This window comes from Strigops habroptila, chromosome 13 (genome assembly GCF_004027225.2).
Source record: "Strigops habroptila isolate Jane chromosome 13, bStrHab1.2.pri, whole genome shotgun sequence".
NCBI lineage: Eukaryota > Metazoa > Chordata > Aves > Psittaciformes > Psittacidae > Strigops > Strigops habroptila.
Genome location: NC_044289.2, coordinates 11992336 through 12019971, shown reverse-complemented (window position 1 = coordinate 12019971; position 27636 = coordinate 11992336). Strand labels below are relative to the sequence as shown.

Sequence of the window (27636 nt, the reverse complement as noted above, 5' to 3'; positions counted from 1 at the left end):
AGCTGGCATCAACACAGCGGTTAAAGAGAGGTGACAAAAAGCCCCAGGAGAAAGGAAACCCTCTGAACAGAAGAGAAGGATGGGGTGTAGAAGGACAGGCTCCAGACTGAGCTGTCCATCTGGTCCTTGAAATTCCACCTAGCCACAAAGAGGCAAGCTCAGCCCTGCTTGACTTGGAGGGGAAGCCCTGCAGGTAGTAGGGAGCCCAAATCCTCCTTAATATCCCCCTGCTCTGCCCAGGCTCAGCTCTGCTCACTGTGGCCTCTTTCCCCCTTCCTTCCATGCTCCATCTCCAGACTCCTAGCAAGGTCCTTCACTCAGGCTTGTGCACCCGAGGCCACCCAGATCTGATGGATGCTGTGCTTCTCCCGTCACGTTACGCTGCAGGAGTCACACAGTCCCCAAGGAGACAACACGGCACTGATTTGATTATAATGGGATGTCTCTGGATATTGATAGTAAATTCATCTTTTCCTACAAAGGGCAATCAATATTTGAAGCAAAAATCTCCCAGGCACTCCTAGGAGAGACATCAGCTCAGTGACTGCTTTGCCATAGCGCAGATTAGCATCACTGCTTCTGTGTTCGCTGGGCTCCAGAACGAAGTGGAACTGCCTTAGGACCCAAAATAAATAGGAAAATGAAATGAAATCAAATAACAGAAATGAAAAGAAATGAAAAGCAATGAAAGCCTGGCTTGCAAGGGAAGAGTGGGGCTGGGGGCTGGACTGGCTCAGGACAGCTCAAGAAGCAGAGGGTCAGGGAGGAGTGACTGAGGGGCCGTGGGGACAAGCAGGAAGGGAGGAAAAGTGAAGATTCTGGAGGGGTGGAGGGCAGGAGCAGGAGGGATGGGAAGACAGAGAGCAGGGGAGGGCAGGGAGCTCCCTCGGCCCCTGGTGCCCACCATGCTGTGTTTGCTGCATCCTCTGGGAGCTGGTTGTCCTTTAAGATGGATTAAACTGTTCTCATTACATTGCAATTACTCTCCGCAAGCCTTGGCACTTTCCTAAGATGTGGGGTCAGGGAAGGGAAAACCCCAACAAGCCTGTTCCCCACCATCTTTTTAATTTGGAAGGATGAAAAAGCTGGAAATTTAATCTCCCAAATCCATGATCCTGCAGCTCTCACACTGTGAAGGGCTGTCTCCCAGGGCCCCACTGCATCCCTCTGCCCCAAACTGGGTACCATGGCAGGGAGGTGGATGGCCCCCACTGGAATGGGCAGTGGGAGAAGACCCTGGTTAGCAGATGGTCATAACAGGGCCTGGAGAGGATGCAGGGGAAAGGGCTGAGTTTGCTGCATTGCCCTGTTACCTTCCTTCCCCTCAGCTTGTGTTTTTTCAGGGTTGCCCTTCCTCTTCCCAATGGCTTTGCTGATGCTGAGGTCTCTGTGGGTGACCTGGCCTGATTTATGGCAGTTTTGTGTGTCCTAAACCACTCTGAACCCCAGCTGGAGCTGTCTTCTTCTGGAGCTGCCCACGTACAGACTCAGACCTGCTGCACTGAATTCCCTTACAGCACCACCTCCTGCAAAACACATCTGCAGCTCCAGACACTGAGCAGCGTATGAAATCTCCAGTGCAGGAGATGATAGCCTTGCCTGAAGAAGCTTCCTGCTCAGCAGGGGCTCCTCTCCACCCCTGGCTGAGTGCTGCCAATGTTTCCCTCCTATAGGACCCACAGATGCTGTGTTCATCTACTGTGAGTGGGAGATGGGGCCAGCCCCGGGGCTGCTGGAGCTGGTGGGAGCTGGTTCGCTCCACTTCAGGGAGACTGAATCACATCTTCATTGTGAGCTGAAAAGCCTCTGTTGTTGTAACAGATACTTCAATGACTGCAAATGTTTGCATTTCTGTCTCTCTTTTAACAGCAAAGAGATTAGGCTGGCCTGAACTGTGGGCAGAGCAGGAGGTAACTGAAAGGAAGTGGATGGAGGAGACAGCTGCAATGCAGTGTAGATAGGAACAAAGCAATGATTTCCAAGCTATCTATCCTACCCTCACTCTCATGTGCCTGCCCAGCTTATGGCTGTCCACCCAGCCCTGCCAGACAGGGCTTGGTGAGCACTTGAAGAGCTCTTCTTTCTTGCCCAGATCACAGCCAAAAGCATCGTTCCTCCCTTCCTTTGCTTCCCTCTCCTCTCTGCCTCCCCCTCACAGCTTATCCATAGCTTTCCTGCTATTCCCACCAGCAGAGCTTTCCAACACCTTCTAAGTTTGTTCCCTGTGGAAACACCAAAGCTGCTGCCCCCACGCTGCATGCCAGCCCAGGGGCCTGCATCCTTGCTATGTGGAGGGAGGAACCTACCTCCTCCTGGGAGAGCTTGGTTCTCTCATCCTAACCTCTGTCACATCCCATCTAAAGAACATAATACACCACAGAATATCTGTGCCTGTGCAAAACACCAGGCACCAGACATACAGCCAGACCTTCACCCAGGCTTCTTGGCTGGCATTTATATAATAATCACTTGTTTAGGTTGGAAAGCATCTCTTGAGATCATAACTTGGCCTGAACAGGACAGGTTGGGGAGGGATGGGTACTGCTCAGGAGAGGCAGGTAGAATCATGAGGGGAAGCAGCAGCCTGTAAAATGGGACTGCTCAGAGCACAAGTCCTTCAGGAGGAAGAAAGCCCTGTCCTGATGGTGCTTGCATGCACCCTTTGGTGTCAACTACTCCTGCCCTCTGCTCATCAGCTCCTCCAGGGCTCCACATAGCATGATCTCCCACGTAAACCTCAGCCCAGCCATCCAAGCTGGCTGCAAACACATGGGTGGCTTTTATATATAGAAACCTAGCAGCATGCTAATAACTAGCTAGATAAGGAATAAATGATTCGCAACCTGCAGAAGAAAAATGACTTCCCTCACCCTGCCGCAAGAAGCTTAAAAGATTGTATACTGTGGTGTAGGTGACGTTGGTCTGCCTACACGCATGAATTCAAATGTTCCCTGAATTAGCAGGAACACTTCATGTGGCATTCAGCGAGGGGGGCCGCCGGCTTCCAGGGTGTTGCATTAATGATGATTCAGAGTTCAGAATCTAATCGCAGAGGATAAAAATAGCCAGCTTCCACTCAGAACAATTCATTATACAACAGACCTTGCTCCAGCCTCCTTCTGCTGCTCGTTTTGCCCTGGGAAGTTTCCCACTGGGAAACTTGTTGATGGGGAGCTTTGTCCCAGGGGCAGAGTGGGTACCAGGCAGTGCCGCCTGTCCTGGGCTGCTGAGAAGAGCTTAAGCCCGCATCTCCTGAGGAGCACCCATGGGGTTTATGTGGACTTTCCCAGTAAGATGTATGACAACATCACACCCACCCTTTGCCCCTCACTTTCTCTCTGCACAGCAATGGAGGGGTGACGGTGGCTTCCAGCAAGTCATGGGTCTCATCTACCTGCGACACCTCCTTAGGAGATGGGTAAATTGCTTTACAAGGCCCAATCTGCCCATTGCTTGAACTTGTCCCAGTGGGATCACCCAGCCCATTTACAAATCCAGCTTCCAGGCAACTAATGCTACATGAAGCAAATCCCAGCATGGGCTACATTAGCATAGGAGCTCAAGAAAGTGTGCAGCACTGATTTCTCAATGCTACCAAGTCCCATCTCACTGGTGGAAGGATCTCCTCACATCTCACTTCATGTGTGAATAAGTGGTTTGTGCCTTTTTAATGTGGAATCCGTGAACGGCTCCCGAGGCCTCGTGGTAGCTGAATAGCGCCCTGCAGCCCTGGGACCCTCAGTAGCCTCCTGCTTGCTCTTCATGCAAAGGGATATCTTTGCTAGGACTGCCAGCAAAGACAGGGAAGGATGGGATCTGACTGGGGCCATCCCAAAACAAAGGATAATAATTTTTCTTCCTTATATGCTCTAGATACTACCCTTTCTTTCTTTCCTTCTTTCTTTCTTTCTTTGGTAGCAGCACAACCAAATGCTGAGAAAAAATGGCTGCAATATGACAACGATTTTTGGCTGCAGGTTGACTAAGCTGGAGGAGCAGATGAACTCTGCAGAGAGGCAGAGGCCTTATTTTCATGCAAATGTCACTAGTAATATAATCATCTCTCAGGGGAACAAAACCCCAGAAACTTTACAACCTATTTGTCCCTAAATAGAAGTTTCTCAAAGTTCTCCAGAAGATGGGATCTGCTCTGAACAAGGAAATGCAAAGCATTAAGTAGGTCAAATGAGACAAATGAAGGCAAGACAAATAAGAGAGAGTTTCCAGGAAGAAAACAGGAGAGCTGATGAGATGGAGTGGAAGGACCAGTGAGCAAAGGTCACTGTTTTGATACTTACCTGCAGTCTCTGCTCTCTTACAGAGCACTTGGGGCACATGCTGGTGACAACATGGTGCATGTTCCAGCTTGTCTGGAAGAGCAGCTAATGAGGCCATTTGGGACCCAAACTGATTTGTTCTGGTCTGTGCTATTCAAGAGGCGTGGAGGGGTGTGTGTGTGTCTGCAAGGACCTCCATGGAGCAAATAGATGATGAAAAGCATGTAACATGACTGCCCTTGACCTTGCTTATGCTGTGGCTCCTAGAGGTGGAGGCTGTCCACACTAGCACTGGCAACTTTTGGCTCAGAAGGCGGCAGGCCACTCTGCTTGGCCTTCTGTGCTGCCACCCTGCCCCACACCTCCAGCCAGATCATAGAATCGTCATAGAATCCCAGACTGCTTTGGGTTGGAAGGGGCCTTAAATCTCATCCAGTTCCAATCCCCTGCCACGGGTAGGGACATCTTCCACTAGAGCAGGCTACTCCAAGCCCCATCCAACCTGGCCTTGAACACTGCCAGGGATGGGGCAGCCATAGCTTCTCTGGGCAACATCATAACCCTCACAGTGGAGTTATTTCCTCCTAATTTTTAATCTCAATCTCCCCTCTGTCAGGTTAAAGCCATTCCCCCTTGTCCTGTCACTACATGCCCTTGTAAACAGTCCTCGTAAAAAGACAGGATCCTCCCTTCTCGCTGTGTACCAAAGGGAGCAGCAGCCTCAGGACTGGGGGTACCATGAGGTGAGGATAGCTGGGAAGGCAGGGACAGGCCCATGGTGTTTGTGGCACAGTAGCAGCGGGGTGCTCCAAACGGAGATGGTCTCTGCAGCACCACCAGGTCTCTGCAGCTTTGCAAGGACGTTGCTTTGCTCCAGGGCAGATGTTCCCATTGCCTAAACAGCCAGAGGAAGCTAGGTGGAGCCTGTGATTGGGATGCAGGATGGAGAGGCTCTCCCGCAGTGGATTTGCTCAGCGCCTGAGACAAAGGGGTTGCCCTTTGCCTGAGGGTCCTGGGGCAAGGGGAAGCAGGTGGGGAATAACCAGCAGCTCCCTCTGCCATTCTCTTCCCAGAGAACAGACTGAGGCTCGTCTGCAGCCTCCTGTGTGCTCCAAGCTGCGGGAGCACTTCCTTTGTCTCGAAGTAGGTCAGCGCGGAGGCGTGACGTTACTATAGCAATCGGAATTAGATTTCATAACTTTATTTTAGTGATGGGCGCCTTGCAGGATTCACTACAGGATGGAGGGAGGGTTGTCATTGAAACACCCTCTCCAGCTCCCCTTGCTCCCTCCTGCACTGCTGCCCCTTGTACCACAAGCACACAGCTCTGTCTGTCTACCCCATACCCCCCTTGGCTCCCAAAGTCATCCCCGAGTCATACTGTACCTCTCACAGCTTGCTGGGCTTGGGGTCTAGGCCAGGTTCAGCATCCTGTGCACCTTGTGTCCCTCCAGAGCTGTCCCTCATGAAGACCTGCCAGGCAGAGAGAAAGAGGAAAATGTCCTCAGGTCACAAAGAGCAGAGTGGTGTCTTCCTGCCAAATGTCCCAGGCCATAACTCTGATGCTGCAAAGACATGACAGCTCTGACTGACACCCAGGTTGTCTTCATTAAGTCCTAGCAAAGGCACAGGGCAAATGTGAGAAAGCATCCTATGTACAGAGGCAATACCCATGGGAAAGGGGGGAGATGCATAAATGGGCCCCAGGCACCTCCGTGTTGCACATGGACTGAAAGGACAGACTAGAAATCAGCTGGGTGAAGAGCAGAACATGCAAAACACCCAGGCTCCTCACTTGGGGGCACAGGGCTGGGGCGAGCCCCTTTGTGGGAAAGTGCTCTTTGACTTTCCTTCCCTTGTTTCTTTGTCATGAAATAATCCCTCAAGGATCCTCCTTGATGCCCATGCTTGTCCCTTCATTTCTTGGCCATGCCAAGAACTTACTGTCCTGAGCAGGGCTGATTGTGTAACCCTCTGTGCCTCATCTTCTGGGCTGTTCACCTTGCTCTGAGCCATGGCAGAACAGTCTGGTAAGGCAGGAGGGACAATCCTGGGGCTAAACCCCCTGACTGGGGTGGCAGATGGCAGCCAGGTACCTTTGGTGTGTCCTAGCTATTCACCTGCCAAAATCTGCCTCTTGTTCTCACCTACCAATGCTGCTCATTAAACTTGAGCAGCTCACACTGTACATCTCTTCCATCTGGTCACTAGGTGCTACTGTATCGCAGCTAAAGCGCTGTGCTTCGTTCTTAATTGTCATTCACCATCAGCTGCACTGCAAACAACTGACAAAAATGCTCCCTTATGAAAAGCAAAGTAAATAAATACGGGGGGAAAACAACCCCGAGTGTTTCTTGATGTCCTCAGAAATCTAGGCATCACAACAGAGATCACAGCCTGAATTATTTATTACATCATTACTTATTTATCTATTCTATTATTATTTATTTATATTATTATTACAATCAGTGAGATTAAATATTATTTGAGGTTTACATCAATTAATTCCCGTGGTAGGCGTGTTTGCTATTCTGCATTGAGAAGAGGCAGGCACGATGCTGGGACAATCTGGGGAGCTCAGCTTTTCGCTGCTGAGAAGCAAGGGATGGGAATGACACATCCCTTGCTCAGAAATGTGGTAAGACAAGGTGTGATGAGTCTGTGCGCTGCAGAGGGCCACGCAGTGGTAATTGCATTGATACCACCCAACCTTTTCACAGCTCTCTCCACATGAAAAGTGAACTCCAGCTACTAGTTACTTGAGTTATGTTTAAACCAGTAATCCAGACATTGTAGAGCCTGCAATACCCATTATCATGGCCAGTATCCATGGCTAGTGGTACCTACAGCCATCTATAGCATCAGCATCCATCTGCCAGCAGCAAAGCCATTGCTCTTCTGCTCTAATGCCACTGGCATTGCTGTGAAGGGTAACACTATGTATTAGAGCCACTAATGTCCACCATGAAAGTCATGAGCATCTGTTATCAGTGCTGTCAGCATCCCTCCTGGGTGCCCAAGTATCCACCACTAGTGCCCAGCATCCTTTATCACTTCCAGCAGCTGCTTGTGCTGGAAGTACCTGTTCAGTGCTACCATCACCCATCATGTCTGTGTCTGTCACCACCCCTCTCAGTTTATTCCTGAGATCCTCTAGGAATGGTGCTGATCCTGGTACCCCTTGGCACTCTGGTGGATGGGAGGAGCAGTGCCTGGGCTCCAGGCCTCTACTCACCCAGCAGGTTTCTCTAAACAGAAGATGCCACTGAGGCTCGAGAGGAAGGAATGTTTTTGCCTGTAATACTGCTCTCGTCTTTGCATGCTACTGTTGCACCGAGAAAGCTGTGCTATAATTACCTTTAATTAATATCAGCATCAATGCCCCAAGGAAATGCAAATGAACGATTGTGCCACCAGCACAATGACATTAAGCTAACTCCCAGCGATCCACCTCCATCATCCCCCTCTTTCTCCTGCTCTCAGGAGCAGCTTGCTTACGTCACGGCTGCTGCGTGGAGCGGGTGGGATCGAAGACAACAGAGAATCATGGAATCAACCAGGTTGGAAAAGACCTTTAAGATCATCAAGTCCAACCATTCCCCAGCACTGCCAAGACCACCATTACACCATGTCACTGAGGGCCCCATCTACATGCTTCAAAGGACACATATCACTAAGAGAGGTGGTGTAACCTCAGGCAAGTGGATTGCAGACCCAGGGGAGTGGTGGGGAGCAGCGGCCAAGTTGGGGTCCCTGAGGCAATGAAGGCACAGGATGCTGCGAAGAGCATAGACAGGCATGCAGGCTGCCAGTGTTGGCAAGCACTGTTGAATGCAATGTTCCCCTCCTCCTGCTATCATCCCCAACTCGAGTTCCTTCTAATACTTGGATTTACAGACTCTAAGTTCAGGTATAGTCATTACAAACTTCTGACCTGCTTTCCTTTATGAAATAGGCCATAGCATCCTTCTGTGCAAATCCTGCAACAGAAGTGAAGAAAATAAATATATGTGTGTTCTTGTACCTCTAATCTCATGCCCATTTCTCTGGATAAAACAAATACATTTAGGTCATGTGGGTCTCCCAGAAAGAATGAGATTTTGCATGAAGGGTGCTTGGGGTCTGATTCGAGAGTTATCACTGCCTCACATTCAAGACAGACAAAAGAGGTGCTGTGGAGAGCACAGATGAGATGTGGCTGTTACTAAGTGATCTGTAGCTAGTATCATGATTCTTCTGAAGGAGGCATGAATGGAAAAATGTGTGTGAAAGCACCAGAGGAAGCAATCAAGCAAAGGTGGGAAGAGTGGCAAAGTCCTGCTGAACTGTGAGGAACTTGTTCCTCTCTCTGAGAGAGGAACTGGCAGAGGAACACTGGTACGCTGCAAAGGTCCCCACGCAGATGACTTGTCAGCAGAAGAGTTCTATTTGGGTCATGGGAGGAGGGAAACAAGGTTACAGCACATTGCGTGTGCAGTTCCCCTTCCTGCTCTCCCAACAGGAAGGTACCCTGGACACAAAGACAACGCTCATTAATCTTGCCTATGATTTATGATTTAAGCAAGAGGGTGAGGCAAAAGAGCCACCCACGGTGACCGCTGACTCCTGGAGGCTATAAAAGACTGATCCCAACCCCACATCACTGTCAATCAAGAGGAACCTCAGAGACATAGTAAGGACCTGACAGCAGCTCTGAGGTTCCCAGTGGTGGAATGGGGCACGGAGCTGGATGGAGCAGAACTGAGCTGCCCTGGTCCATGCAGTCAGATAACCATGCCCACAGTGACACCCATCAGAGAAGAGAGATGCTCTTACTGAGGGATCCCACTGACCAGTTGGGTGGCACGTTCCCTCTCCAGGACTCAAATACACTCAGTGTGCACAGGCCTGTGATTGCTGAGGAGGGATTCACTAATCCACACTAATGATGAACTCAGAGGCTCCTGGGCATGCAGAAGGTGGTGGTGAGGCTCTGATGGGGAGAAGGTGGCTCTTGTGGTAGTGCCTGGCAGGCAGCATGGGGTGCAGTGGCCCATGAGATGCTGTTCATGATGGGACACCTTCCACTGAGGGCATGGGGAGCAAGGAGGGTATGGGACAGACCCAGTAGGATATGAAACAAAGGAGAAGGGCAAGTAGAAGGGACTGAGGAGCCTTCATTAGCATGACATCACAATGTTGAGAATAAAATTGGTCCAGACAGCAAGGGACTTGAAGAGAAGAAATGCTTTAATTGCCTTCATGCTGATGCCAGGGAGCCTGGATAATGCACTCTGCTCACATATGGACATGAATTCGACCTAGTTGTGCTCCCAAAATCTGGCGAGGAATGTTGCATAATTGGAGTGTTAAAATCAGCAAATGTTAAAATCAACACCTTGAGGGAGGAACGAGGACGCAAAGAGGGACATTGAATGTCATGACCCACAAGGTCAGCTTTTGAGTCATATCTACCTGTAAAGCTTACAAATCTGTGTTCTGGCAGAGAAAATAGAAGAGGAGAATGTATGGGGTCTTCTACAACCCACCAGCTGATCTTGGTGAGCCCGACAAAGCGTCTTTGTGACATGCATGGAAAAGAGATTGCCTTGTTATGAGGAACTTAACTGGAGAGACTTGTGCTGAGAGCTGTGTGCTGAAATGTGACTGCAGAGAAAGAGAAGGCCAGAGGAGCTGCTTGGAGCCACCTCCTCTACTGCCCAGCCTGTTCCCAGCCTGCAGCTCTGCAATGTCTGTTCTCGCTGCTTTCTTCACCTAGGGAATACCAAGGAGCCTGTTCTTGGTTGGGGTTTGCAGGGGTTTCCTGCTGCAAAGTGCTTGTGTCCTGACCATGGAGCCCCATGGGAGGAAGGTCTGCTCTCATGTGGCATAGAATACCTGAACAATCTGTCCGTGCGACTGCTCCTTGTTCTCCCTCCTTGACACTGCTTGTCTGCTCAGTCTAGCAAGAGATGAAGAGCAGCATCTCTCTGGGGCTGGACGACCTGATCCACTCAAAATCTCAGCAAAAAGTCCCTAAAGCAGGTCTGCCACACAACCACTCCTGCCAGGAAGCCTCGTGCTTGTGTGGTTCCCACTGAGAAGCCCTTAGCCTTGTCCCTTCACCAGCTCTGGTGACCCATTGTGCTGTTGAGTGCTCTGGCAAAGCTTCTGGCATGACATCTGGGATAACCTGCATTGCCTAACTGCGTGCCACTGAGGCAGAAACACTTGGACCTTCCTAGGGCAGGTCCCCACTCTGTGCTTCTTGCCTGACGTGGCCACTGGCCGTGTCTTTGCAAGGGATGGGAAAGATGAAGCACATGGAGAAGCCATCTGTGGCAAACCCAAGTAAGAGCAGACCACGCTGGTGCTAAAAGAGAACTGACCTTACTGCCTGTGGTGGATCAATCTGCTGCAGCTCCTTGGGATGTGCCGGGCTGGTGCCTGTGGGTTAATGCTGGATGAGAGGTTGTGCTACACTGATCAGGGCTGCTTTGCGCGCCTGCAGTGGTGTCCTCTCTGTGGTATGGAGGATGCTGTTGCTCTGATGGCAAGAAGAGCTCTGCAGGTGCCTGCCTTTAACAAGATGAGTAATTCCCTTTTAGTCCTTTAATCAGTCACTTCTAATTAGTGTGCCAATTGGTTTTTCCTTAGCAAACAGCTCTTTCAAGAAGGGTGTTTGTTGCATCTGCTCGGCTGGGAAAACAGTGTTCCCAGAAGGGGCCGTGTCTTAGATCTTCAGCAGGAGGCTTCTCCTATGGATGCTGTAGGACTGGACTCCTGTGCAGAGCATGGCATAGGTCCTGCTTGTCCCTGGCCCACACCCAGCAGAGAAGCTACTTGCTGCTCTCAGGCTTTTGGGTGGCTGTAAAATAGGTGGTCACCCCAATCCAGGAGGACTATTTTCCAGGCTCTAGTAGTGTTTAGCCACAACTGGCTGTTGCCTTGCTGAACCTGTGCATCTTCTTGCACATTGGAATTGGAGAAGGTGTGCCCTTCACCAATGGCTCCTGCCTGGCTTTGCATTTCACCTCCCAGGCTGCCTGAACTGGATAGGATGACTTTCACACTGCTCTGAGCAGCATGCAGAGGGAATGGAGATCCTCACAAGCCCAAGGAGGGATTATATGCATGCTGCCAGGACGGAGGTGCCCCATGCTGGTGGTATTCTGGAACTTGTGTTTCCCAAAGGTCCTAAAGACTGGTTTTCCCCTCTTGTAGGCAGAGATGTTCTCATCCACATCCCTTTCAGCCTTTTTTTTTCCTCTTTTGAAACTTCCTTAGCTTCGTGCTTCTGGTATCTCTTACCACTGAGTTCCACAGGTGAATTTTTGTGCATGAAGGATTCCACCTGGATCACTTTATGTGATTCTTTGCCCTCGTGTTAGGGAGAAGAGTAACCAAAGCAGCCATTCCCTGTTCTCTGTTTCCCAGATCTCATCCCCATGAGTCCCTCTTTATTCCAGGCACAGGGCAGCAGCCAGAGGGAGAGAAAACTGCTCTATCAGAGACTGCTTCCCCCACCTCCTCCATGATCCTGCACAGGGGGTGTAACATGGCACAACCAGGCACTTCTCCATGCAAACCTCCATGCCATGGGCTCTACACGCCTGTGCCATGACTGAGGCTCCAGCCCTGGTCTTTCTTCAAAGGCTGAGCAGAGCTGAGCTGGGTTCAAGGTCTACCTTACACACAGCCTCTTTGGAGGAGCATGAGGGACAGGTCCTTCCTCTGCTGACTGCCTCCTGGTCCACAGGACCTTTGGGAAGGGAAGGTCACAGCTCCCAGAGACCAGCCCAGGGAGCTGCATACCCAGGAATTCTTCACTTTCTGGCTAAACTTAGGGAAGGATTGCTTCTTTCAGGCTTCCCTGCAACTAAGCTTTTGTTTGGTTTTCCCAAGGAATTGGAATAAGTGCTTTGGGATCAGCATGATCATTGGGGGGTGTATAATAAAATACCTTTTTGGGTTGGTTTGGGTTTTTTTCAACTGTTAATCTTTCTCTTGTAAGATACTGTTCTTTCTTTAAAAGATATCAAAGCAGCATTTTCAGATTAAAAGCAGAAATGTTTCTGCTTAGCAAGCACCAAAATAGAAATGGAGGCTTCAGAAATTCCCCTCTTGTTCTCCTGAGGTTTTGAGATCCCCAACCACAAAACTGCCCAAAAGATCACATGTCACCATTGTGTGGTGTCCTCAGCTGCAGAGCCTTGTTCACTCCATGCTTCAAGAGCAGGTACTTCCACAGTGCTTTGGGCTGTGGCATTGGTGGCTGCAGGTCATTCAGCCCCAGATTCAATGCAAATATCCAGGTGCTCCTTCCCTACCTCATCTCCATGTCATTGAAATCCTGAGATCATCCTACATCCATATTCAACATCCAGCTATTGGGGCAGCTGCTGCCAGCCCCGAACCAGAAGTTTTGCTTTTGTTTTCATTTGAATAACGAAGATGTGCAAACCTCAGCCTACACTTCCTTCAGGTGGGCTTTTCCCTCTCCCCTTGCAGGACCACTGCCCTTGCTCTCTTCCCCTATGGAGTGAGGGGAAGCTCCATCTCTCCCAAGGGGCCCCAGTTGCTTTCCTTTTCCTGGCCCAGGGTGGGATGTCCAGGCTGGCCCAGCTTCCCGTGAGTCACCAGCAAATCTCAGCTTCCTTCTGCAGGGCCCTGGAACCAGAGCCCTAATTACAGGGCAAGACTAGCGGAAACAAGCTTATTATTTACAAGGCTAATGAAAATTAATCATGCCTCCCCCTCCCTTTCTTGCAGGAACAGTCATCTTAAAGAAAGCAGCTTATAAGGGCATAATGGGCGACTGCTGTGCTGGTTTTGGGCACTAAGCAGGGGATCGTGTGTGGGCTGTGGGCTTTGTTTGCAGGGCAACTGAAACTCAAGGGTTAAAAGCACCTAAAAGGGAAGTGCTGCTTGTTCTTCCCCCTCCCCATGCAGGGCTCCCCTCTGCTGCTGGCCAAAGCTGCTGGCTGAGACAGGGAGCAGATGGAGCCCGTAGCCCCAGTGCTTAATCCAGGCAGGCTGTAAAGCCCTTCGGAGCTTTTCCAGGCAGCTGCTGCTTCTCCCCAAGCCTGGACCCCTTTGGCATCATCTGTCTTCTTGGAACCAGGGAGCGGTTTGGGGTGCAGGGACTCACAGCCCAGCGGAGCCCAGGTAGCTCCATGCAGGCAAGCAGGTCTCATGAGTGCCGTGTCTCCATGCTCCAGCCTGCTGTGTAATGCAGGGATAGAAAGTAAGACTGTGTGCAAAGCCAGGTGGAGGAAAATATGTCAAGGAGTAGTTCGTATAGCTCAGGTGTGGAAAAACAGAGCATCCTGTACTAACTGGAGCCACTGGGTCTGGAGCGAGGGCTGCTGGCCTTTTCTGCAGCAAAAGGATGAGCCCTGTGAAGTGCAAAAACCATCACCCTCAATCAAACCATCACCATCACTCCAGAGAAACTGAGGCATACGATAGGGAAGGTCAGTCATGGAGACCGGGAGGGACCTCCAGTCTTTTGAACTCTGCCCAGTGCCAGCTCCTGGATCAGGATGTGGGATGGAGGGAGATGACAACCAGGCTCCAGAGCCAGGCTGAAGAGATGCTTCCTGCCTGTCTGGGCAGCCCCAAGGGAGTGCTGTGTGGAAGAGCCCACCCCACAGTAATGAACGGTTGTTTGGAGAAGACAGGAAATGAACAGAAGGTCAATTTCTCATTTCCCAAATGTGTATTACCCGTTTCTAGCAGCCAGCCTGGAAATAAATCTCCACAGTCTAGTTACCGCTTAATTAACATCTCTAGTTACAACATGTATTCCCCAGCCCAGACAAAGGCAGAGCTCATCCGCTATTGATGTATAACAAGACAGAGCTGGGGCCAGGGCACAGCTGGTGGGAATTCCATAGCCTGAAATATCATTCCCTGCTCAAGCAGGGAAGCTTTGCCTCAGTTTCCCTTGTGTTGCTCCAGAACGGGGATAGCTGCTGTGATATTCCAGGGAGCTGGCTGCTTTTGGGGCAGTTGGCACGGATAACTGAAAGAAATTGGGTGAAACAAATGGAGTTTGTTTCCCTTTTGCATAGTTTGGAATAAAGAAGATGCCCTGTGGGTGAACCACTTTCCTGCGCTACTGCTCCACACAAGAAAATCTCCTTCTTTCCCTGAGAAAATCATGCCCAGTTTTCCATAAGAAGGTGTGGTTTTGCCTGAGAAATATCAACTGCTCTTCTGGCCTGAGCCATGTGTGGAGGGTTCACCTGTGTCCTAAGGGTGGATGTCTCCACAGAGCTGGCTGGTAGCAGATTTGCTGTGTCAGGGCTCTGTATCAGGGGTCAGTGCTGCAATCCCCATTCCCACCCAAGCCAGAGAGATGCCAGGCACAGTTCAGACCCAGTGAGCTATGGCAACCTCCAGGCTATGGCATGCAGCTGCGTGCCCAGACCCCACTGAGGCTGAACCCTGCTGCTTTCTTCTGCTGGTCACCTTCTCTCTGCTGTTTCATTTACTCCCTGTTAGTGATTTCTGCTCATGGACTATCTCCTCACCCTGCCTTGCAATGAGAGGTAACACTATCCCCACCAGGTGACCTAGTGAAGGAAGAACACATCGGCTCTTTGCATTAGCCCACGTGAAAAAAGGAAGGAGGCGAGATGAGAGAATCCATTTCTACTCCTATCATCATCCCACTTGGCACTTATCTTCAAAGCACTGTAGAAACATTAGCTAATTAATCCTCCCAACACTCCTGGGAGGAAGAGACATATTAACATGACTTATTTTAGACGCCTGATAAACACAAAGGGAAGATGGGCTGGGAGATACCAGACAGGCAAAATGGGCAGGTCATGCCAGTTACTCCGTTCTTCCTGTTGAATGCTGCAGAGTTTGTGAGTCAGTGGATGTGTCCCAGCCGGTGGTGTACTCATGTGCTGGAGAGTGGACAGAAGAGGAGGAGGTGGAGTGGAGGGGAGAACAGGGGGTGTTGCAGAAGTACACAAGAGAGAGTAAAACTAGATCTCTAGATGTAAAACTAGAATGGGAGGAAGATGAGCCCTGTTGTCTGCACAGACAGACAGACAGACTGCCATAAAGGCAAATGCTGCAGGGTGGGGAGCTCATCAGCTCCATTAGAAGAAGAGACGGGCAAGAAGGGGAACTGTGGAAGCACAAGGGACAACCTCTAGAGCTGAGGGACATGGTGGTTGATGCTTTGTCACCAAAAGACCTTCCCTCCTCAGTCTGCACTGCCTGACCTTCAGTTATCTGTCTCCAGTGGCTTCCCTGGACAAATGCACTACCAAAGCAGATAGATGCTGGTGTTTGCTGTAGCACATCTGCACTATACAGCAGTGAGCACAGAGTCTCTTTAGGCTGTTCTCTGGGAAGAACCCCTCACCCGGGGATGTCTATCTATTTATCTACTGATAAATAGATCTAAATTCTTGCTCTGGAAGGCAACTTCTCTCTGCAGGTTTTTAGTATACTGTCTGAAATGTGGAGCCCAGAAACAAATGCAGCTGCTTTAGCAGTGAATTTGAGAGGTCTGGTATGTGCAGGGAGCCATCTCTCCATTTCTGTTACACATTGCAGGGGAGAGATGCAAGGAGCCCCTGAGGTGCTGCTCTCACTGCAGCACCTCCCCACTTGTGTTGATTTGTGCTTTTGTCTGAATTTCCAGCTTGAGCATCTCCAAACACTGCACCATTCCTTGTGTCCTTTAGCTGAACTCCGTCTTTCTTCTCTAATGTTTACCCAGTAACGCATCAATAGAGAGCTGTTGCATCCCGTTCTTTCAACAGTCCAAACAAGCCCAGCATCCTTGGGTTTTGCAGGTTGATTCTACTCCCTTAGGACTGGCCTAGCTGGGATCTTGCATTACATGCTTCCTCTACCTTCATCCCTAAATCCTTTGTGAGATCACTGCATGCCAGCATCCCGCTCCCTGGTCCTGCATTCAGCACTCCTTGCAGCCGGCTGTTAGAGGGGACGTTGGCTGCAATGACACCTCCATTCCAAGAGGTGCAGATCCATCTGCAGATCCATCTGCAGATCCATCTGCAGAACGGTGCCACTGGGGCTGGTGGGGGACCGGGCCATGGGTAGGGATTGATGCCTGTTCTCTGTGTCCTGCCTCCTGGTCTCTTCCAGCCAACTATTCCAGGGGATCCCCAGGGGCCTGGGTTCTCCAACGTCAAGCCAAGGTCCTGCTGTTTTCTTGGGAGTTGAGTTCAGTTGGACCAGTCCAGTCGCTTCATGGAGAGACTTTGCCTGCTGTGCCTGAAATTAGAGCTGCTAAATTCTTAAATACAGTGGCATACGAAGGCCAAAAACAGAGATCACAGGCTCTTCCCACTCGTCTGCCCACAGGTCTGGAAAGACACAGTCCATCTGCTTAAGATCTTACGCAGAGTTTTTCTGGAGATGGCTCAATGAGTTCTGGGAGGCTCAATTCAATAAGGCTGGAGAAAACCTGCCACAGAGAGGCTGTGCTTTTGGGGTAGATCTGCACCCATCTCATACAGATACAGATGCACTTGGTAGAATAATATGTTTTTTTCTGGTCATTCTGCATACAGAGACAGATTCCACTATAATTAGTTCCTGTTCCTCCAAGGGGCCCTGCACCAGTCAAGCACTAATTGAAGGTTTCAGGTCAGCTGCCACAATCCCAGGGATACCTTGCTATTTCTTTTGCTGCCTTTCCTACAACAGCCCCGGAGCTGAGTGCCTGAGAGCTCTGCCCCATCAGGGGCTGTGCAAACGTTCACCTATGGAGAGAAGACCTGTGGGCATGGGACATCAATGCCCCATCTTACTGAGCTGGTGACAAAGGATGGTTCCTTGTCTCTAGTTCAGAGAGGCCAGAGGATGCTGAATTTGTGGGGTAGACTGCATGCTGCAAGCCTGTGCCAGTGCAAGCTGCAGCTCTCCCTCCAGTTCTCTGTACATACTGGCTGCGGTGTGAGATGGAGCAGCCTTTAGGGTACAAAGTCCCCCCGATTTACCTGGCCATGTCCTCACCATGCTGCAACCCAGCCCTGATCCTTGGTCCGATGTTGGTTGGTCCCGGGGAAAGGAATGGCCTCAGCTCAAGGGATGCACCCACCCATGGGCATGGTGTGGAGGGGATGTGTGCGGGGGGTTTTGGAGAGGTAGGGGGGGAACACCAAAAGGCTGAGCTTAAACTACAGCAGCAGAGTGCCCCAGTTTACATTCAACAGGTCAGGCCCTGCTAAGACAAAGGGGAGGCAGGCAGGAATGCAAAGCACAGCAACTTAAAATAGGCCAGCAGTAAAAAAGGAGTAACAGTGGCAGAATGAACATCAAGAGACGTTCACTCTGTGACTCACATGCAACCGAAAACACAAACGGGCCAAGGGGTGAGGAGGATGAACCCTGATGGGAGATGCCTTGGGGAGCAGCAACTGGGGAGTACCCATGCAATGGGAGAGCTGGACTGTGGGCATGGGCTTCCCTTGCCCTAGGGGCAGCTGGAGAACACCCCACTGGAGCTGGGCACTGATGCCACCAGTCAGCACAATGGGTGGTTTGGCCTTGACAAAGCTTAGGGAAGGACGAGGGTCCAGGCTGGGGCATGCCTGGGGACACCAGCCAGAGCCCCCACTGGCCCCACTGCCTGAGTGATGGCCGGGAGCCAGCAGCACCACATATGCTGCTCCTCGCTCCCATGGGACAAGCTGCCACCCAGCCCAGTGGCTGCCCGGGTGCCCCTGAGGCTGGACCAGGATGCCGGATCCAGGATGCCGGCAGGACCTGCCCAGTGTCCGACAACAGACACAGCCTGGCCAGAGCCACACGTACCTGGGGGGTCCGCCAAGGCTCTTCCTCCTCCCTGGTTGCAGCCCTCCCACTCCTGCTCCCCTTGGCAGCTCGGCAGTTGCTACGGGAGGACCGTTGCCAGGAGATGAGGCGCTGGATCTGCTGGATCCCAACGGCGGGCATCACACCCAGCCCTGACAGCCAGTGGGAGCGGGGACAGGGCTGGTGCCAGCTCACAGGCATCAGGGGAGCACGGCAGCACTGCCCCAGGCAGAACACACACCAGCAACACTGAGATGCAGATGGGAGCTCCCTGATGGAGACCTCTGAACCACAGGCCATGCTGGGAAAGACTCTCGTTTTCCTGCATCCCCTTCCAGATGGGACAACACTGGGCTTATGAGCCACCTTGTTGGCTTCCCAGCAGGTCCTGGAGCACTGCGCATGTCTGCAGCCCCATGCTGTCGAGCTGTGGGATGCCCTGGTGGTCCCAGCCTGATGGCACTGGGCCTGGCACGCTGCTCTGGTTTGGAAATCAGGGTGCAGCCACCCACCGGATACAGCTGGAGCAGCTCCCATGGGAAAGGCATCACTCCAGGCTGCAGATGTCATGAGTGCCTCAAAAAGGACCACATCTGACGTGGTTGCCTGTCAGCTTTAAAGATCTCATTCTGGGTCATTTATTTCCCTGTTTCTGAGACATAAAACTGGCCAGGACAGGCGGGCAGCTGTGCTGGGCTCGTGTGCCCTGCAGGCATCCCTGAACAGGGTCAGCGCAGCCACCACCAGCTGGCTCCCTGCATGAACATCGCATCTCCCCGCACCAGCTCCCCAGGGGTTAATGCCCTGCAAGAGCCAACAAGTTGATGGGAACAGCAGCCTGCAGGAGCCAGAGGCAGCTGACACCACGCTGGTGGGACCCAGCAGCTTTAGAGCAGTTCACAAGGACTTTCCTTCATGAGAAGGCAAAGGAGACCTGTCTGAGCTGAAGCTCGGAGAGCAGGGGCGTGGGATGCAGGAGGGACTGCACAGTGCCCATGTATATGGGGCAGCCCCTCTCCAAACCCTGCAGCACTGATAACTGCAGTCCTGGGAACAACTCCTCGCTGCAGCCCACAGAAAGGAGACTGTAAATCAAAGGGAATACACATAACCCCCCATACTCAGGAGTTCAGTAAGATGCTCCCTCTTTGGCTGTTTGGGCATAGTCTCAGCAGAAGGACTCGTGAATGCTGGATTGCAGCTGAGGTTCATCCTTTTGGGGTTGTGGCAGAAGGGCTCCCTGGCAATGCTGTTACCCAGGGCTCTGCCACATCTGTCTTCAAGCATCCTGTGCTATCCCTAGCTTCTGTCTTCAAGCATCCTGTGCTATCCCTAGCTTCTGGCTTCAAGCATCCTGTGCCATCCCTAGCTTTTGGCTTCGAGCATCCTGCACCGTCCCTAGCTTCTGGCTTCAAGCATCCTGTGCCATCCCTAGCTTTTGGCTTCGAGCATCCTGCACCATCCCTAGCTTTTGGCTTCAAGCATCCTGCACCATCCCTAGCTTTTGGCTTCAAGCATCCCACGCCATCCCTAGCTCCCAGGACATCAGGAGCTCATTGTGGAACCATCTCTTCCACCCAGTCAAATCTGCCTCTGGTGTCTGGAGGCTCAGACTCTACCCTACTGAAGAGCACTTCTGACATCCCATTCCTTGAACACAGGACATCTGCTGCTGAGCCTGGTGCCAGTGTGAACAGCATGCCTACAAACCTGGCAATGATCTTTCTGAGCCAGGAGATTGGCCAGGTATTACGTGAGGCCCTCAGCCAAACCACAGAGTAGCTTCAGAAGTATACAGTATGTGATATTAATGGAGAGCCATAGAGACAACATTCACACAGTCCCAAAGAAACCGAGAACAAGACAGAAAGGGATTACTGGAAGCAGTAATCACTACTCACTGTAGTGAGCAGGCTCACTACAAATAGGGCAGGGATAACACACATTTACCAAGACAAACCTGAGACACAAACTCCTTGCAGGAGAAGGAGATTATAAACCACCAAAGCCCTTTCACCCCACATTTATAGCAGATGTGTCTCAAATCCCAGCCCAACACTGCCTGCACAGCTGGGATTCACAGCCACGATTTACATTGCCACCTGCCTACTCTGATAAGCAATTCCTCAAGTCCTCCTTTCACCACTATTGCTAAAACACCTTACATCTTTTCTTCAATAAAAAAAAGAAAAAATAAGAAAACCACCACCAAATACCTTTTTTCCTTGCAAATACTGGTCTGAAAAGCCAATCCTGCTGCTGGAGGTGGTGGGGTAACCGGCCTATGATGCTCCAGCCATAGGGCATTGAGGCCACTGCATCCTGGCCACCCCGGAGGCTGTGGAGAAGGTGTGGGGCTGGTTTTCAGCCCTGCAATCAGTCACACCAGAGCCTGCAGGAGATTAGGGATGTTTCCAAAGCTTTTCCCCCAGCTCAGAGGTCAGCAGCTGATTTATTCACCCAGGAACACACAGAGGACCTGGCCACTTCTCAGCTCACAATATTTAGCGTGGGCTTCACGCGCTGCAGCTCCTGGAGCCACAGGCTTACGTGAAAACCCAGCTTGCTCTCCTGTATTTTAAGTAGCAAAGCTCTGGCCTCCTGATTGCAGCAGTCCCACGGTTATGCCAAACAGCTCGAAAAATCAGAAAGAAGCACATAAATCTCAGCATGTGGTGTTTTCAAAATCCTCAATCTCTGGCTTTTTAGAAAGGCAAATGTGACATCTGAGCATTCAACATTGATTGTCCTGGTCTCCCATGTCTGGAAACACAAGGTGCTCCTGAAACTACTTCAGTTCCTCTCTGCAGACCTCCTCCTTCAGTCTGGCAGAGCACAGGAAACCTGGGGCCATCTGTGTCAGTGGGGATGGAGGAAGCCAGGGCCAACAAGGGTGCCTGTGTGACTGATCCCTGGGGGCTCATAGGCATGCTGGGGGGGGGTCAGGACCCCTGCACTCTTTCCAGTTGTGCCCTAGTCACTACTGAAGATGGAGGGAGCCATGGGCAAGTTTGGAGAGTCAACCCTGACCTGAACATCTTCAGGGATGGATCCTACTGGTGGTGTCTGGGAGCACTGACTTGCTGCGACCATGGGCAGCACTTGCCATCAGCACCCCTCCTTCAGCTCATTCCCCTTGCATGCACCCCAGACACTCCTGCCCATGCAGATGCTCATACCCACGCTCCCCATGGCCTCTTCCACAGCCCAGTCACTCTCCAGAGCAGTGCTGTGAGATATGATGCTCAGTTATCCAGGTTACAGGATTTCATCTCCCTTTCCAAGCACGCACATGCACGCACAGGCGTGCTGACACCCACACATACACATGTGCAGGGCAGGTGCTGACACAGTTCCCCAGGCTGCCACACAACAAGCCAGAGCCACCAGAAGTACCCAAGAGACGAAGAAGCAAAGAAGAGGGGGACAAATCCATTGATAAGACCCCAGGAGTGCTGAGGTGATGGTGACAAGTTGGAACAAACAGGATATTTTTGATGAGGTGGATGCTGGAAGGTCAGGCCATCTTCCAGGGATGCTTCTATGCTTGGGCTCTGGAGATGCTCCTCTCTGAATCCCTGTTAAGTCACTTAAACCTTTTGGTGCCTCGATTCCCCATTTGTAAAGCAAAGCTTATGATATTTCTTCTGTCTGTCTTACAGGAGAGCTCATAAGCCATTTGGGACTGGGAAAGTCTCTGAATATGAATTTGTGCCTGGCTCACACAGTGGTCCCTGGGCTCATTAGGGACTAATGTGATCACTTGTGCTGTGTCTAGAGAGGAGGAACACGATGCTGTGGGTTCTTGTTGCTGTGCTCAGGGATGGGGGTTTAGCAGGGGTGACACAACACATGCTCCCAAGGCTGCCATGTCATTCCAGATTGCACTCGGAGGTAATGAGCGTGGTGGTCTCAGCTCAGGTGTTCACAGACACCAATTTACTGTTACCCGTTATCTGACAACAGACTCTTTGCTAAGGGGCCAGGATGGGTTGCAAACATCCTTCAAAGACAGGGCTGCCGTGGTGCTTGTGTGTTCACACATATTTATGCTGTGCAGAGGCGCAACACCTCAAATGAGAGTTACGGTCACCTAAAGCTGTGATGAACATCCTTTTGCACTTCCCCTGCTGTGTCCCTGTCCCTGTCCTTCAAAGATTGCTGTGAAAGGACAATGAAAACAGAGAGTGACCAGAAGAACAAGCACACAGTCTGTCCTGCTTTCTGATTCTCCTGTGTGGTGCATCCCATGTGTGTGATCCAGGTCTGCTAGTGAGCCAGACTAGCCTGTCAATGCAACAAGAAGTGCTGGAGTCAGATCCCGAAGAGACTGAGGGTCTGGGAGGTGGATACCCAGGAGACTCATGAAGGGATTTTCCCTGCACTGTGAGCCTCAGGGGTAGGATGGGGCTGTTCATGCTACTTATATCACCCCATGGGCATTGACCTCCTGTCTGTTCGCCTGTGACTACAGGGTATGTGCCCAGCAGGGATGTGGCTCAGCCTTGCTGCTGGCAGGACCTGGCAACAGTGGTGGAAAGCCTTCCTTATCTCAACTAGATCCCTGGGAACTTCAGCCCAAAGGACTGAGTTATCCTGAACAGTCCTGGCCAAGGACATGCTTAGAAATAACACCTGGGACAGGACAGGCTGAGAATCCTATTAATTGCTTGGTTGCTCTGTGGTTTGTTTGCATGTGGCACCTGAGCAAGTACATCTCAAGAGCGCCACTGTCAAAGTTGCAGCTGGGGTGCAGGTCTGTCATAACAGCCCTAAAAGCACACACCAGGAAAGCTGCTTTTTGGCACCTGAAGCTATGTGTTAACATTAAGATATATTGAGCCCTACCTAGTCCTGCCTTTGAAACTATTTATCATCAGGGCATCTTGTGCTGCTGGCTGGTGAGTGCAATGTGCTGCCAGGCAGGATGAACACCTGCAGAGACAAGAAACCATCAGGACACCGTGGACCACCAGTCTCAAATGGCTTCCAACCATCTCCCATCCCACCTCTGCACACAGCATATCCCTGTAGGAGCTTACATGGCCATCCCACTGCAGTTGGGTATTGAGGTAGGGTGTCTTTCTCAGCTCTTATGTGGGGCAGGGATGCTCCACCCTTGCTTTACACAGGTTTAGCAGCAAGTGGGTCATCCAAGATTCTGTGAGAGGCATGCGATGGACTTGGGAGGGCAAATCCATGTCCCCATACCCCCCATACCCATACCCCATATCTTGGCTCCTGCTGAAAACTCTCATGCTGCACTTGGGGACTGGAGCTAGTGGGAGACACAGGCCAAGGCAGTGGCACTTATTAATGTAGCTCCTCTGGGGCTACTGATCAGCAAAACCACACAGAACAAACTCATCCTGCATGATGAGTGAGCACCAGAGCCTCCCCACTCATACTGCTTGGGGTTGTGTGTGCTCCGTCTCCGGGACATGGGACAGGCAATGACATGCCCTCTTTGTTCACTCCATGGCTGCATCCCACCATCCTAAAGACATTGCTTGAAGCACGTTTGGAAGCATTTTTTTGCCACCAAGAGGATACAATAGATTTTTGGCAGGGAAGTCACGCGCTCATCAGAGCATCCTGGTCTCCTGCACCTCGGGGAGGGATGGAGAGCAGAACTAGGCAGGGGAAGGAAAAGTGCTAGGCAGACGGGATGTTTGCGCTGTCAGCTGCCTTGGCTTCCCGTCCATCTGTGATTATCTAAGAACAGCTGTTAGTGTCATGCATGGCCAAAAAAGGGAGTCGGAAGCACAAGGAGGAGTGTGGAAGAATGCAAAGGGCAAAGACGCACTGTCGCTCGCTGCCTGCTCGCCTTCTCCCAACTCCCCGAGGGCCCCTGAGGTCTCCCATCAGCTGAAGGGCTTTTTGAAGATGCTCATGTTGGAAGTGGAGACCATAAAGTGACAGGGAGGTTGAGCCCAGTGGAAGCCCATGAGCATCCCTCATGGATGGCGATGCTGATGTGGTCCTGCCACGGGGCTCAGCGCTGGCTGGGAGCCTGTAAAGCCCTTGCTCAGGCTCTTCTCCCCTCCAGAGAGATGCTGATGCCAGCTTTAACTTATCAACCTGGGACCCAGGCAAACTTAGCTCGCCCTAGGCTTGGTATCACCATGACCCAGGAGCTACTAGAACCACAATTAAGCCTTCCTTTGCTTTGAGGTCCCACTGAAAGGCGCAGCAGTGAGGCAGCAGACTGGTGACCCTCTTCATAAGCACCCAGGCTCTGAGCTCTGGTGTTACCAGGTCTCTGCCTTCATGGGGAGCTGAAGGTGCTCAGCATCCATCAGGACATGCCTTGAGGCCTCTCCTGCAGCTGAACGATTGCCCAGACTGGGAGCAATTGGATCTGCAAATCTGCCCCTCGAAAACAGAGGCATCGCTGCCCCTACAGCAGCATCTCAGGGCATCAAGGGTGAAGCTGCCTCTTGTGCCTGTGCTGCATCGGAAGAGGCTGCATGCTCCAGGGACAGGAGAAGTCCAGGTTCATGAGAGTAAACACATTTCCCCCACTTCAAATAATAGCAAAGCCCTGAGCTCCAAGAGCTGTGCTGATTTCCTACCTGCGGAAAACAACACCAGCGGAAAGGCAGCACCCACCCTAAACAGGGTTTAATTTGCTGTTGACAATCCAGATGGTAATTATATTACCAGGTACCTGGCTTTTCATTAAGGCCCCATGCAGATGTTACTTTTCTGGAGCTGACATAAATGTGCTCATTTGTCTCCATCAAAGCAGCAGACACACTCCCGGCCATCTCCCCAGTGACCAGCAGCGGTGCGGAGCCGCGCTCACCAGCACCGCCAGGGTCCCTCATTGCCCCTTAAGGGGACATGGACCCAAGAATGGGGTTCTCTGCGGTCACTGCCATCAGCCTTGTCCCTGTTACGGGTTCAGCTCTGCCATCATCCCTGTCCCTGCTGTCAGATCCAGCCCCCAGCACAAGCAGCGTGGACCAGAGAGGGCATCTCACATCCCTGCAGACAAAGTCTGGCACCTCCAGGCTACTTCTGTGTGTGAACCAGGGAGCTTGGCTGAGGGTGACCACAGTGACCTCCCCAGCACCAGTGATGCCCCCCCTCATCCTGGTACCCAGCCATCCTCACACTGCCTATCCATCCCCTTCTCCCCACCAGGGCTGGTGACATGGCTCCAGTTCAGCGTGGCCCTGGCCACTCACTGCAGACTGAGTGAGCCCAGTCTGAACATAGCTCCTGGCCCAGGCCCTGTGGAGAAAGGCTGGGGCTTGTTCTGCCTCTGGGATGCCATCACTCTTGTGGCACAGGGTGGGCTCCAGCCTGCCAGCAACAGAATCTACCTGGCTAGATGGAAGGTGAGCAATGCAAGTGATCCCTTAGCCTCATTTGAGAAACAAGGGACCAGCATCCCGAAGAGTACAGGCAGCATGAGGGGACAGCAGCAGAGTCTGCGTCTACCTTTACAACATGGGATCCCTCGGTCTGATGGGGAACTGGGAGAGGAGCGGGATGGGAGTGGGCCATCTGGCATGGCAAGGGACGATGGAAAGCCACAGTCTGAGCACCATGAGCCTCCTGGTGTTGTCTGTGCAATTTTCATACAGAAAGATACAGAGCAAGTCCGTGGCGTTGCCAGTGCTAAATAACCCCTCACTCTTAATGTGCTTAAGAAAGCCTTTTCCTGTAGAAAATACTTTTCTGGCAGCAAACATCTCTGGATCCCTGTTGAAATGCCCAACCACTGGAAAAGAGCAGTGCAGACAGGAGTGTGGTGCCCAGGCCAGCTTGCAAGTCAGGAGGCAAGTCAGGCCCTAGATGACAGATCTCTGGCTGAGATACATTGCATGGATGAAGTGGTGTTTCTTCTCTCTGCCATCATCTAATCTACCGCTTGGGGGGGGGGTGTGCAGGGAACAGGGACTTAGTGGCTCGGAAGCCTCTGATGTGTGCAGCACAGCATCTTCTGCCTGCTTGGCAAGAGAGAGAAGAGGGGCAGAGCTCCCCGGACCACGCAGCCTTCATTCAGTCCCACTCAGCCATCATTCATGAGCGCGCAGATGCAATGAGAGTGCATACAGCTCGCTGGCACCCCGCTGTGTCACAGCCCTGCAGCTGTAACCTGCTCCCTTCCATCCCTCCACCCTGCAAGGGCTGGTCCCCACCGACGACCCTCTGGGCTTGCAGGACCTGCCATGGAATCAGTGCAGGGGATGCTATCCCCCATGCTTGCAGTATTGCTGGAGCATTGCACTGGTTCTGCTCACCCTGGAGCAGTGCTCAGCCTGGCCTCTTGCACTGGGATCATCAGCCACATCAGTGTTAGTGCAAAGAACGCTACTGCTGTTGTGCTACCACAGGTACCACAGCTACCAAAGTACCACAACATTGCAGGAATCCCAATCCTGACCCAGTCACTGCTGTACTGCGGTGTCTTGGGAGGCTGGCAGGACATTTCTGCCCTGGATCTGGCATATGTGCTACTGCAGACCAAGACTACAGGTCGTGGATACATCTGATGAAAGCAGGAACTGAGCCTAAAAGTCATTGGCACATCACCATGACCCTCCAGGGCCAGCCTGCCTGTTGGGGCTCCAGCCAGGGAACTGCAGGAGTGTGGGTTAGTGACACTGCTCGGTCAGTAGTGACTTGATTCTACTACTACTAACAGCTTCCTTAATAAAAGGTGTTCTAGCAACTATCGGCTGTGACCTGTATCTCCCCCAGCTCGATCCCCACTGGCAGGATGGGGCAGAGCCAGCGCCTGGCTGGGCTCCTCTGTGCCACAGCAGCTGGTGGAAGTGGGACAGGCTTTGCTCCATGCCTACCGGCACTGCTGTCCTTGGTCTGCTGTTTTATTCTTGAGTCTCAGGGCTCAGGGCAAAGTCAGCTGAAGTCAAGGCTCTCCTGGGGGCAGAACATAGCATTCCATATCTCACTTAGCAGCCAGAAGGCAGGCCCAGGGCACCACTGGTGAATCACTCCCACAGTGTGAGAAAGCTGCTCTGGGAGTCTCCTGGAGCCACAGGGATGATGACAGCTCCCCTGGATGGCCTAGGGACTCCTTCACTGAGGCTCCCCAGCCCCTGCAGGCAGCTGTCAGCTCCAGCTCACTGCATGGCTGCGTTTGGGACTGCATCCAGCTTCATGCTTGAGGGTGCTGAGCTGTCCCCAGGATGCCACATTGCTCCTGCCAGCTCCACGGGTCAAAGTCATGGGTGACTCCAAAGGTTTGAAGTCACCTTCTTGACGTATGCTTGGACCAGACTGAGCTGAGAGGGCATGCACTCTGCAGCTCCAAGGCGAGAGGTGCCGAAGGCTGGCAAGCCTCTGATCCTGTACCAGCAGCAGCTCCAGGGACAGCTGCTGACATTCAGATGCATGAAGTCTAAATTTGCATAGGGTTTGCAGCAGGGAGCTCAGAGACTTCTATTTATTTCTACAAATGGGAAGGAAAACCCCACGTGATTTAGCTGTAGTCTTTCCACATTCACAGGGGTGATGAACTGACTGACTTGCTCCTTGGCTATGAACATGCCTTTTTTTCCAGTGAAAAAGGCCTGGCTGGCCCAAAAAT

At 51.8% G+C, this 27636-nt stretch overlaps 1 protein-coding gene across 2 annotated transcripts in view; it reads right to left on the bottom strand.

The window, feature by feature from the left end:
- The window catches only part of DLGAP4 (DLG associated protein 4), a 134823-nt gene that overhangs the window by 57354 nt on the left and 49833 nt on the right, over positions 1-27636 (bottom strand). For both annotated transcript variants that reach the window (XM_030502805.1, XM_030502807.1), the window contains exon 3: positions 5664-5750. The gene's annotated coding sequence lies outside the window, so the exon portion shown is untranslated. The remainder of the gene's footprint in view (positions 1-5663; positions 5751-27636) is intronic.